The sequence below is a fragment of the Empidonax traillii genome, unplaced genomic scaffold (genome assembly GCF_003031625.1).
Source record: "Empidonax traillii isolate 1590-97213 ecotype Southwest subspecies unplaced genomic scaffold, ASM303162v1 scaffold11:size2795301, whole genome shotgun sequence".
Lineage (NCBI taxonomy): Eukaryota > Metazoa > Chordata > Aves > Passeriformes > Tyrannidae > Empidonax > Empidonax traillii.
The window spans coordinates 1,940,846-1,952,498 of NW_020955204.1; the positions used below are offsets into that span (position 1 = coordinate 1,940,846).

Genomic DNA, 11,653 nt, shown 5'->3' on the forward strand with positions numbered 1-11,653 from the left:
ACGCACTGTGGACTTATTCAGGATTTTTGAATCAGTGATAAACACTCACCATTCCCCTAGGAGTACTGCAAATGTATAAGGCATATGGCTAAACATTTAGAACAGAGTTTTCAGCTCCTCAGTTGAGGAATATCAAGGGTTTCATTGTCATAACGAGATCCTCCTGTCTCATATAGCTTCATCCTTGTTCTCCAATCTCCTTGTTCTGTGGGTTCTCAGCTGCTGTGGCAGGGAGCTGTTTCCCGAGCTTTCCCTTTCAGTATCTCTAAAGGGAATAGAACTGCTTGAGGACTAGTAGTTACATCAGCTTCCTCATTTTAAAGTTTCTCTGCAAGCCTTTTGAGACTACATCCAAGGCTGCCTTAAAACACATGCATCAGACTTTCTAAGTTACTTTGGCCTCAGTTTCTTTCTCAGCTGAAGGAAGAAACCTGCAGCCCACACGAACATCTCTGCATTTCCTTAAAAACCTGCTACTCACTCAACATTTTCTAATATGTCTTTTTACTTCCACATGCAAATAGTGGTGTTTACACTTCTAGGTCCCACAAGTGGGAAAACGATTTTAGTTGTTCATACACACAACAGAATTTGCAAAACACTGCACATCTGACTTGAGTCAAATGAGAATTCCAGACCTCTCACAGATGTTTGACTAGTCGTGCCAGAAAACCTTTTCTCATTTCCAAATATGACCTAAAACTTCCTTTAGTAATATTTCGTATTCAATTGCTGCGGATGCCTCATACCTTACACACATCAAGGTGGTCAATTTTTTGTAACTTTCAGACCATGTGAGGTTGCATCAAGAAGCAGCTTTAGAACAGAGCCTGTTGGGTCTGTTTGGTCACCTAACAGTCACATGTTTATGCTACCAACCATACTTCTCTGCATTGCTTCTGCCAGGAAGGACAACAAGAAATAGAGAAGAAGTAGGATGGTGAGTGCCAGATATCTTTCACCTAGTATTATTTTTAAATTCTCCATTTAGATAATAATTAATTAGTTAATTTAATTTATTAATGCAGTACTTATTTAAGTAATTATGAGCTGAAAATCTCTCCGGATCTCTACTAGAACAACACTGTTTTTTCCTGATATAAATGGAAACTGTGGAACCACTTTTGGTGCAACATATTTAAATATCACAGTTTCTGTTTGCTTTAATGTTTAAACTAGAGCAACAATACCTACTTTATTTTTCAATCAAGAAGTCGACAAATGAGCGCAGCCCACCTACCGTCTGAATTTCTGGGGCTAAACCTATAACATGGCATTTTAAACTACTCTCATAAAATCAGAAAACATGACACAAACTAGGAAAACTGAAGAAAGAAGAACATCCTGTTTTCTTTGGTAAAACAATGTTCAGAGTACCTCTGAGTTCTCTGACCCTTATTCATGCATAGAGACTTCATTCTTTCCTAGTAATTGGTCTTTGAGATTCAACAAAAAGTCCATGAAGCCAGAAAAAAAGTGATAGGACACCAGTAAATGAAGCATGAGTCATTATCGTCTGCCATCACTCAAGCACATGAATGCGAATGCTGGCACAAACCTCGACATTAAATGCACTGATGACACTGACTCATAGGGTGCAGAAGTTAACCATCAATGTAGTCATCATCCTCTCTGTACTTCAAGCTTCAAGTGCACTCTGTAATAATGAGATTCTTCATGCTCTAGACAAATTCAGCAGTGGAAGGCCTGAGGCTTCACATCAATTCAGTGCGTGTCAATGGCTTATAGAAAAAAAAAGCAGACCCACCAAGCTTCAAATTCTTTCAGTGCAAACCTCAAAAAGCTTGCAGTTTATTGTATCTTTTACTCTTCCAAACCCACTAAGAAAATAGAACCAAATAAAGGAAGGGAGGGAAGTAAAGGGAAAGAGGAAATGTTAAAAACAGCTTCTCCTCCTCTGGGAAAAAGCCACAAAAAACTCCCAAACAAATGAAAAACCAAAACAACAACCTCTTCCTTAATATTACCTCATCCTGAAATGAAAGACAGGAAAGATTCAATCCTAAAACAGGCCAAGATAAGAAATAAAAGTGAGGTTGGGAGAAATCAAAATGGGTATACGACTGCATGTATGTAATCAGTGTACAGTAATCTCTTTCAAAAATATGCTTTTGCCTGATGCAATAGCTAAAGGGAAAGTAGTATTTTTCTGAGATGAGAAAGAGGAAACGAAGGGTAAAACTCTGATGTTTTCAAGTCAGCAGAAGTTTTGAAATCAACTTCAAATGGATTTGACTATTTAACCTGAAGAGAAGCTGAAATGAATATTTAAACTCATCAGCATGAAAAACGCTGTAACTGTTTCTTTAGAAAACTGTGGTAACAAATTTTGGCTCACTGAAGATTGCTACAATCTCCTCTATCACAACTCATTAAAGATCGAAGTGTCTGTAATTGAACTATAAATCTCCTTTGTTCTTAGAAAGACTAACTAAATAAAACCGTAGATATTTGCAGTGACAGACGTAACAGTAGCAAAACAAAATATTATTTCAAAGTAAAATTATAATGATCTCTCATTAAAATCCACATAAGGAAAAAAATTTAAAGGAAGTATGAAGAACAAAGAGGAATAGATCTAAAACTTGGAGTCCTTGAGTCCCAGTCAAAATTCCTAAGAATAACATTGATACAATTAATAATCAATGAATTAATAACCTTTGGGAAAGAGGGATTATAGTCTCTACTTGGACAGTACCCAAGACATTCTGAAGACCACTTTAATCTAAATTAACACAAGCTTCCCAGGAAACTCTCTCAAAATCATCTTTTAATTCTGAGTCACTGAGGTTATCCAGTGAATCAGCACTAAAGCAAGAAGACAGAAAGATGAGTTCTGCAAAACAAGACACAGTAGTAATGGCTGGGGAGGGCCATAGAAAACTGTCTCTAACTAATCATTTTTATGAAACTGAGTGAAGTTCCTGGTAAATCTTTGAAAATGATTATACAAAAAATTTCATCTCTCACTACACTTGGAACCAAGTTCCAGACCTTTGGCCTTGAACAGTAAGCAATACTGTTTGCCTTCTGAATTTGTCCTGTAACAAGCAGGTTTCAAATCAGTGGCAGGCATATGGCACTTCATGCTCCAAGCGTGAGTTCATTTATACTGACACGCAAGTTTCCTTCCACTTCACACTGATGAGTGGTTGCAGGATCCACTCACTCTCACCAACCTGTGTGAGTTAGAGAAGTAGCTCAGGCAACAGTCAGGACATAAACCTTTCTAAGGCAAATGCAACACACTGTGCTTTTCTCAAGAGCAAGTGGAGTACAGTGGGACACAGAATTTACAAGATGATGGGGACTGGGAGAAACAACAATTGTTTTGAGAATTGACAAATGTACACAATTATGAATTTCATAGCACTGAGCTCCTGCATGAGACCAAGAAACCCCAACTAAAGCACCACAGCATTGATAAATTTTGCTCTTTGCTTGAACAAACATTATACACAAGGAGAAAACCTTTGTTGCCATCCATTGTTATACAGTTCTGCTGGCACAGAGATGCCAGACTGGGCATTTTTATACCTCTGATTAAACACAAAGGGTGGTTGTGCGAATTGTTTCTTTGCCCTGAAGCATCTCTCCTGCAGATACAGAAGGCTCTCATTGTGGATGAGGACTGTTGGGAAAGTTGATGAAGAGATCGGGCTGTGGCTCTATCAGCATGCTAATGCCCTCAGGCCCTGTACTGCCACTTCCACAATGACTGATATTCAGGAACAGTGTTGTCTTGTCTGGTAGGACGTGGAACTTGGAAGACTAACCAGTGCCAGCTAGCTCAGCCAGATGAAGGTGCTAGAAGGGTAGATATAACACTGAACAAAGGCGGACTGCTTCACACAACATAGGCAAACAAGTATTTTTGGAAAGGTAACGAGTCCTGAACAAAGGCAATGTTTATTTCACAAAACAAAGCTTTATACACTTTTATACAAAAAAATAATTAGTTCTGTCCTTTAGGGTTCAAACATTCTCACCTCTGACATATGAAACAGAGATTTCACTCCTTGTATCCGATAACTCCAACAAGACATATCCAGTGAAACAAATTAATAGCACAGCTCAAGTAAGCTGGTACATGTCAATGGCCCCAAACTTTACTGTGTATCTGTGATACACAAAATATTGATTTCCTCCTGTCAGCACAGATGGGCAAGAAACCCTATCACAGATATTCCCTATTATTTCTGTAAAGACTATCTTTGCTCTCCTTATACTGACAGGGTCATAGCCTCCCTGTGGAGATGCCTTTATGGCCTGTGTAAAATTAAAACAGGGAGCCTAATGGGTCTTGTTAAAGATTAAACAGGCACACTGATACCTAGTTGAAATTGAACTTAACACCTCAAGTTGCTCATGTCAATTTTCTGAAACATGGTGAAAAAAAGGTAATTGTCAATTAATGAACCATTGACTTGGGGCTGGTGGAAATCAATAACATGAAACAATATGAAGCTATACAATCTTAATCAGTATTCTATAATGAAAAGGCTTTTAGACAGACATACAGAGTAATTGGCTGCTCCCATGCGGCCCATCCTCTAAGCTATACAATAGTCCAATTAAAATATAACATCAGTAGCAACACAATTGTTTGTTTTGTGGTTTGGGGTTTTTTTTATATGCACTAGGTTACATTTGTTAAATGAAAAGCTGCAGACGCTGGAAGATCATGCACAGAACAGTACAACATAGATCAAATCCAAGGGACCAAATTCAGGTCAGATACCACAGCCATGTACCTTAGGCCTCCAATTCACTGTCTTTCTAATTATATGTACAGGCTTGACGACAAAATTCACATCTCTTGCATTCCACCAGAAGCATAACATCACTCTAGTAAAAATTTCTCCTGTCAACACTGATTGTAAAATTTCTCAAGACAATACCGTATCTTTCACAGAAGGAATGAGACCAGTTTGAGATTATCCTTGCTTACTGCCACCAAAGAGTAAGAATCTACATAGCCTTCCAAAACCAAGAAAAAACACCAAGAGTTCTGCAAGAGGATCAGAAAGGTAGGATGGGCATTACAGAGAGTACGTTCAGGAAAACTGCTCCCGTCCCCTTCCACTCCTCACAATTTACAGTAAAATGAAAGGATTGTATCAAAACAGTCCCATTAGGTTGCAAGTGCAACAGAAGTTCATGAATGGAAGTTAAAGACCTGCTAAAAACAGTGTGCCCAGAGGCATGAGAAGAAAGATCAACATTTCCTTACCTAGACCTACCCTTTTGAGTTCATTATTGACTAATGCATTCTTAGACTAGTTTTGCCTACTTAAAAATTTTATAACACAAGGTAAGATAAAAAATGTATTACATACTTGCACTGCATGCTGGCCACTAAACAACAAAGCAAATTATATGGGTTTGGTTGGGTTTTAAATGATAAATGATGACACTTCTATCTCTGTGATTGGGGAGGATGCCCATGTCAGAAATCATTAACGCTGGAAAGGACCTCCAAGATCATCGAGTCCAACCTTTGACTGAACATCACCATGTCAACTAAACCATAGCCCTAAGTGCCACATTTCTTGAACACTTACCGGGTGGTGATTCCACCACCTCCCTGGGTAGCCCATTCCAATGGTAAAACACCGTTTCAGAGAAGAAATTTTTCCTGATGTTCAACCTGAACCCTCGTGGAGCTTGAGACCGTTTTCTCTTATCCTGTCACTGGTTGCTGAGAGAAGAGGCTAATCTCTCTCCTAAAATATGATCTTTTAGAAGGTAATCCATCCAAACATGCTTTTGTTTTAACTGTAACAGCTCAAGGGGAAACAACGAGACATTTAAAACAAAAAAGAAGTAATTTATTTCTTTAACAAGTTAAAAATTAAGCTAGATGATTCTTTTATTAGCATAGGTGAGTTTGAGACTCAGGCACGGTACCATAAGGAGGTGCTCATTCAGACTCAGAGAGATAGCTTGGTACTTGAAGAATGAATGGCAGAACACAAAATTAAGCTCTCTGTCCAGGGACGCAAACACACAGATCCCAAAAACTGCAGCTATGATCCAGCCCACTACATCCCAGTTAAAATTTCTGGCTGATCAGCTGCATGAAGGAAGCAATCATTTCACTGAGACTGCTCTTCAGCAGTTCTGTGTGTTTTATAGGTTTTACATAATAGAATGTATTTCTGATTTCCATAAATATGGTAGGTAGGTTGGAAACTAATAGCACATGGACATGCAGTCCTTACAAGGCCAAATTTTTATCCAGTGTTACACAAGTGACCCACAAAACACATGGGCTACAGAAGACGGCAGATTAAGCAGATTCACTTTAAGAGAAAAAACAAAACAAAACCAAACAAAAAAACAAAAAAAAATTATTTCTAGTTGTCTTTGGGAGCTGGATCCCACACGGGCACTTTGGCAGTGCCATGACAGTGCTTAGGGTTTTTTTGGTAGGAACACACAAACAGGATTTTCTTTTCTCTTTTAATGAGAAACATCAGGTTATCACTTTCAGGCATCTAGATGTTATTATCTCTGATGCAGGAACTGCAAGGAAATACTGTAGGGTTAGCAGAAAGTGGCAAACTGAAGAAAAACTGCTGTATTTTGTAAGGATTAAAATTCCCAAGGTTATTTCAAAAGATTGTTTAAGCCCTCTGAGAAGGAAAAGCATGGAAGAGGTGTCAGCATTCCATTAACAATGCACTTATTATCCACCATCAGCTGGAAACACTAGAACACTTGGTATCTTGTTAATACCAGAATCACTCATTTGATTACACAGAGATTTTCACCCTCCAAACTGAAATGAATCCTAAGCTTTGGGAACATCACAGCATGCTGGACACGGTCACACAGGTCATTATGGTTTTAACGCACAAGCTGAGCAGCAGCACTGCTACACTTCACAGAGAGCCTGGAAAGCTGTATTTGAATAGCAGTATGAAATTGTTTAATTAAGGACAATTTTTTTTAGAATTACTGAACTTACTACATTTAATGTCAGGCTTGAAATTAAATACCCAAACATATTAAACATTAAAAAAACCCAAGAGTGCTACTTTAGTGTCTCACAGTACATCTCAACTTTGTCACGAGTTCCATACAGACAGAAGTAAGGAGAAGACGAAGGGAAGGAGGAGAGCAATCAACACAAACCCGATCAACAGTTCTGGACACTAAAGCTGGTGGAAACGATTCGGAGTGCCACAGTTGTTGCTCTAGTGCATGAAGCATATCAGCCAACACTTTATGAGGAAAAAGGGAAATGAACTGGTATTATAGGAAAACTACTAAAAAAGCAACAGCCCTTTGGGATAGCTATCCCTTTTGTCGCTTTAGAGCCATTGTTTTCAGGTTTTACACAATTAAAAACACTTCACTGATATTCACTGATCATTTACCAGCTCTACAAATTCCTTGTTTGTTAAAAAGTGGACAAATCCTACAACCCAGTATAACACATAGGGCTTGCTAAAGGTCAGCAGCAAGCAGTCATGAAAGCAAAGAAGCAGTGGTAAATTATATTCTGAAAGTGAAAGAAGGAAAGAATCACTAAAGATAACGGGGAGAAAAAAAGTCAGATGTCCAGTAGCAGGAAGCAGCATGAGGAAATCAAACCATTCCACTCTGGCAAGCATCCTCGTTCTTCTCCTGAAAATACCACAGCTTTTATCATGTAGCTGTCAAATGCCAAGACACTGTTTATCATGTAGTAGGCAAGTGCAAAATTCAGTGGTAGAATTTTCATGTGCTGCAGTGGTATATCTAGACTGATAAAAGGAAGTTCTCTCATAATTATATATGAATTACCAAAAAAACACACAAACAAAAAACACACCACACAAAAAAACCAAAAACCAACCACACAGGACCTCCATTAATTTCAATATGAAGTCCAGTATATTTCATGTCATTCTTATATTCATTTCCCAGTACAGAAAGTTTTCTATTTTGAATACTAGCACAGCAGACATGGACAGGGAGCAGCCAGCCTCAGAAGATGCAGCTGAAATTCAGAGGGTCCTGTGAAATTAACATATAACCACTTTTGACTTGGTGGGAAAAACAGAGTAATAAGACGAGTCTTTTCAAAGAGATTACTAGTTACATTTAATGTCTGTGTCACTACAGAAAAAACCCTAGAAATGTGAAAGGTAAACACAAAGATTTTGTTTCAAGCTGATGGCTTGACCAGTTTGCCCATAATGACTTAAGTTACGATCATTGAAGTCTCCTCTGCAACCAACCTGGTCAGAGTCCTGTGAACTCATTTGTAACCTTGGAAAAAAATATCAACATATTATTCCTTTCAGCTTCTTAAATCATCATCAACAGGCCTCTACTTTGTGAACCTTACAGAAAAAGCAGATAGACTTCAGCAGATACCACAGATTTTGTGCAACATCTGTCCATTTTAAAGACTCCTTAAAATGAAGAAGCTGAGATATCAAGCAAATCCCAAATGAGCCAGCAACAGAACTCCGAACATATCACTGAAACAACGACTTGCTGGCCAGCTGTGAAAGCCTTTCAAAAATCCCTCAACTCCTGAAACTTTCTGCCCCACGCTATCCCCCCTGTTTCAATGACATTCTGATTGGACTCCTGAATCTCATAAAGCGAACTGTTATCCCAGGCAATACTGCTGCATATTTGCTTTGGTCTGCAGCACACTGACAGTTAGTATTGATTAAAATCTCAAGTACACCAAGGTCTAAAAAGAGACACAGTAATGGACTTCAAGCTTTTACTAAATAAAGCTGAGGAAAAACAGCACGAGATGCAGAGCCTACCTCGGCAGAGCCAGTAGTTCTCTGGAAAGGGTATAAGATTGTTAATCTAGCAAAGAAATCATGGTTTAGAGATGCTTTCCATTCATTGGGAATTGATTATACTGAATTTCAGAAGGATTCTCTGAAAAACACTGTTACATCTAATAGGGGCTGCCCATCTTCATGTGGACTTCACCTACTCGCAGGAAGAAACGCTTGAACTGCAAGACTGGATTGGCAAAAACGGTTTGTGCAACAGTTTTTGAAGCACTTCTGCACTGGAACTGCGGGTCACCATGTAAGCTGATGAGGTTAGGATGGAAAAATACAGCACTCTACTGATGCCAGTATCCTCACATTTGACTTTCTCACCCCTCTATCCTCCTTTATTTATGGATGCTCAGCCATCACTATATCTGACACATAGTTTGGTTATTTCCTCAATACATTTTTGGACAGTAGTAAAGTACTGCAGAATAGAGGCATTATCACCACCTGTCCCAACATGAAACCTGCCTATATGCTCCAATCAACAGCTCAAATCAACAAGAATAGTCTGCTAACATGGTGACTGTTTAGTGACCAGAGCCAGTGAGAAGCTCATTTAAGTCTGAAGAACACCTGTGATTTATAAACCCTTCTGTTACAATTTTTCACTACAGACGTTCTCCTCTTCTTACCCACCATCAGAATTCTAGGGGTTTGGTTGTTTTAGGGCTTTTTGTTCTGATATTCACTGACACAAGACTTCATTGTGTATGTATATTTTGAAATACAATAAGCTGACAATGTCAATACTATATTCCTTAGTATTGGTTCAACTATCCCATTCTTCCCTTCCTGTATTTCCCCTTCTCACCCCAAAGCCACTCACAAGGAAAAGTAGTTGTAAAAACTGATCTGGCTGAAATATTTTGAAACAAAAGATGAATATAACTGTCCTTTCTAAAGGGTTGGCTGTTAATACTTTCAATGACATCCATGTGACAAAACAGTTGTACAAAGCAAATTCGGTATGTAAGGATCATGACAGCTAAAGAAACTAGATAGAAGGAGCATTCTTACAAGCAAAACATTCATAAAACTGTGATATGGGAGAAAGTATTGGGATAACTTCGGGATATTTTTATTATTCTTTGTTCTTTCAAGTAAAGCCATAGATACTCCTTTTCCATGTGAACTGGGAAGATTTCATACAGTAGAAGAAATTCATGACTCAAGTTTCTTAAAATTCAGTAACCTTCTCCCCACCCTACACATACATCAGGCACATTAGAGTGCAAGACTGAAAAGGAAAATATTTCTTCAGCTAACTTTGTGGTTGATGACACTCTGCTCCTGTCAGTGTGGCAAATGGAGTCTACTTCAACATACTCATCTGTATTGAGAGAAAAATTACTCCTGCCCATCAGTCATAGAGTGCATGAGGTACAAAATCCATTCCCATGATGAATAAATCAGAGTTAAAAAAGGTCAGGATGTCTTCAGTGTCTGCTGGAGACAAATCTCATTTAAGGTTATTACATTCTTGTCAAAATCTTCACCAGAGTCAGTTTACCTACGTCTTTCCCCCCTTCCTGTATTTCCTCCCTGCTTTTCCTAAAGTCACTCAGCTATGCACATATTTACTGCTTTACTTCTTAACATCACACTGTTTTCTCTAGCAATGTAGGATATCTTGTCCAGCTACAGTGAAGACATCTTTAAACTCAAATTGCATCCATTCCACACCTAGCACCAGAAATGGAAAAATACATCAGGTAAGGTCACATCCTTCAAATCCACCCTTTAAAGACTGTGAAACTCCTAGTTGTCTGACAAGAAAAGGATTCCTGCATCTGAAGGGCTGAACATCTGAAAGGAAAATCCTGACCACAATTTTTAGGAACAAGAGCAAAATCTGCAGTTAAAAGTTGCTGTGCAAGTCAAAGACTACCCTTTTCCTATTTATCAATTGTAGCGGCCCAAAAATATCCTAGGTACTCCAAGACAGGTTGGAGATTTGTTTTCCTGTCAACTCACTATTCATAGATCCATTTTCCAGGGTGGCAGAGAGAAGCAATTCAGCTCAAGTGACCCTCTGAGAACAGGAGCTTGTTCAGGACAGACTGAGGGCAGGGGACGGTTGGCTTCTCTGAACTAAAAGCTTTCTCATGATCTCAAATCAAACCTATGACTACTAATGGACTCCAACTAGGTCCTTCTGAGAGACTGTCAGAATAATTTTTCCAAGCTGTCCTTGCAGAACCCTCCTTATCTCCATCTGAAGTCCCGGGCTTTTCGTGCCGCAGGAAGAAGTCAGGTGAAAAAACACTCTGCTCTTGTACTCTAAAACCGCTTTTTAGCCAGAATCTACTATAAATTCACACGTCATTTAAAAGAACTGCTGGTATATCATGGAGACTCCAACTATTTGGAAACACTCTTATTTGTTCCCTACTTTAAATGTCTTTACAGATTTCTGGTTCTGGCTTTAATTCATAGCAGCAGCAGGAAAGTGTGTGTGTGTGTGTGTCCCCTCCCAGCACACTTGCTGTCACCTCCCCTTCACTTGCTGCTGCTGTTTTCCCTCTGCTCTAGTCACGGTTCTTGTTCTGCAAGCATAAAATTTGTTCCTCCGGGAAAAGAATCATTACAAACGAAAGGCCTAAAATCTCAACTTGGGAATTAGCAGGTACATTTAAAGGTATTTTTCTCCCCTGGCATTTGCCTCAAATGAAAAGAAAGCAGACAGTGGTGTTGAAGAACTAGATAGCTTTATACAAGGCCTGCTTAGCCCTTCTCCAAAATACTTTCTAACAGAGTCAATAATCAATTAAGAAACTACTCTGCTTCAGGAACAAATCTGCATGCAAAGTGGAAGTCAAGCATTCAGC

General features: G+C 38.9%; 1 protein-coding gene across 2 annotated transcripts in view; it reads right to left on the minus strand.

Annotated features, from left to right (window-relative positions):
* The window catches only part of LOC114059275 (transmembrane protein 263-like), a 206,872-nt gene that overhangs the window by 167,599 nt on the left and 27,620 nt on the right, over positions 1–11,653 (minus strand). The gene's annotated exons all lie outside the window — the stretch shown is intronic.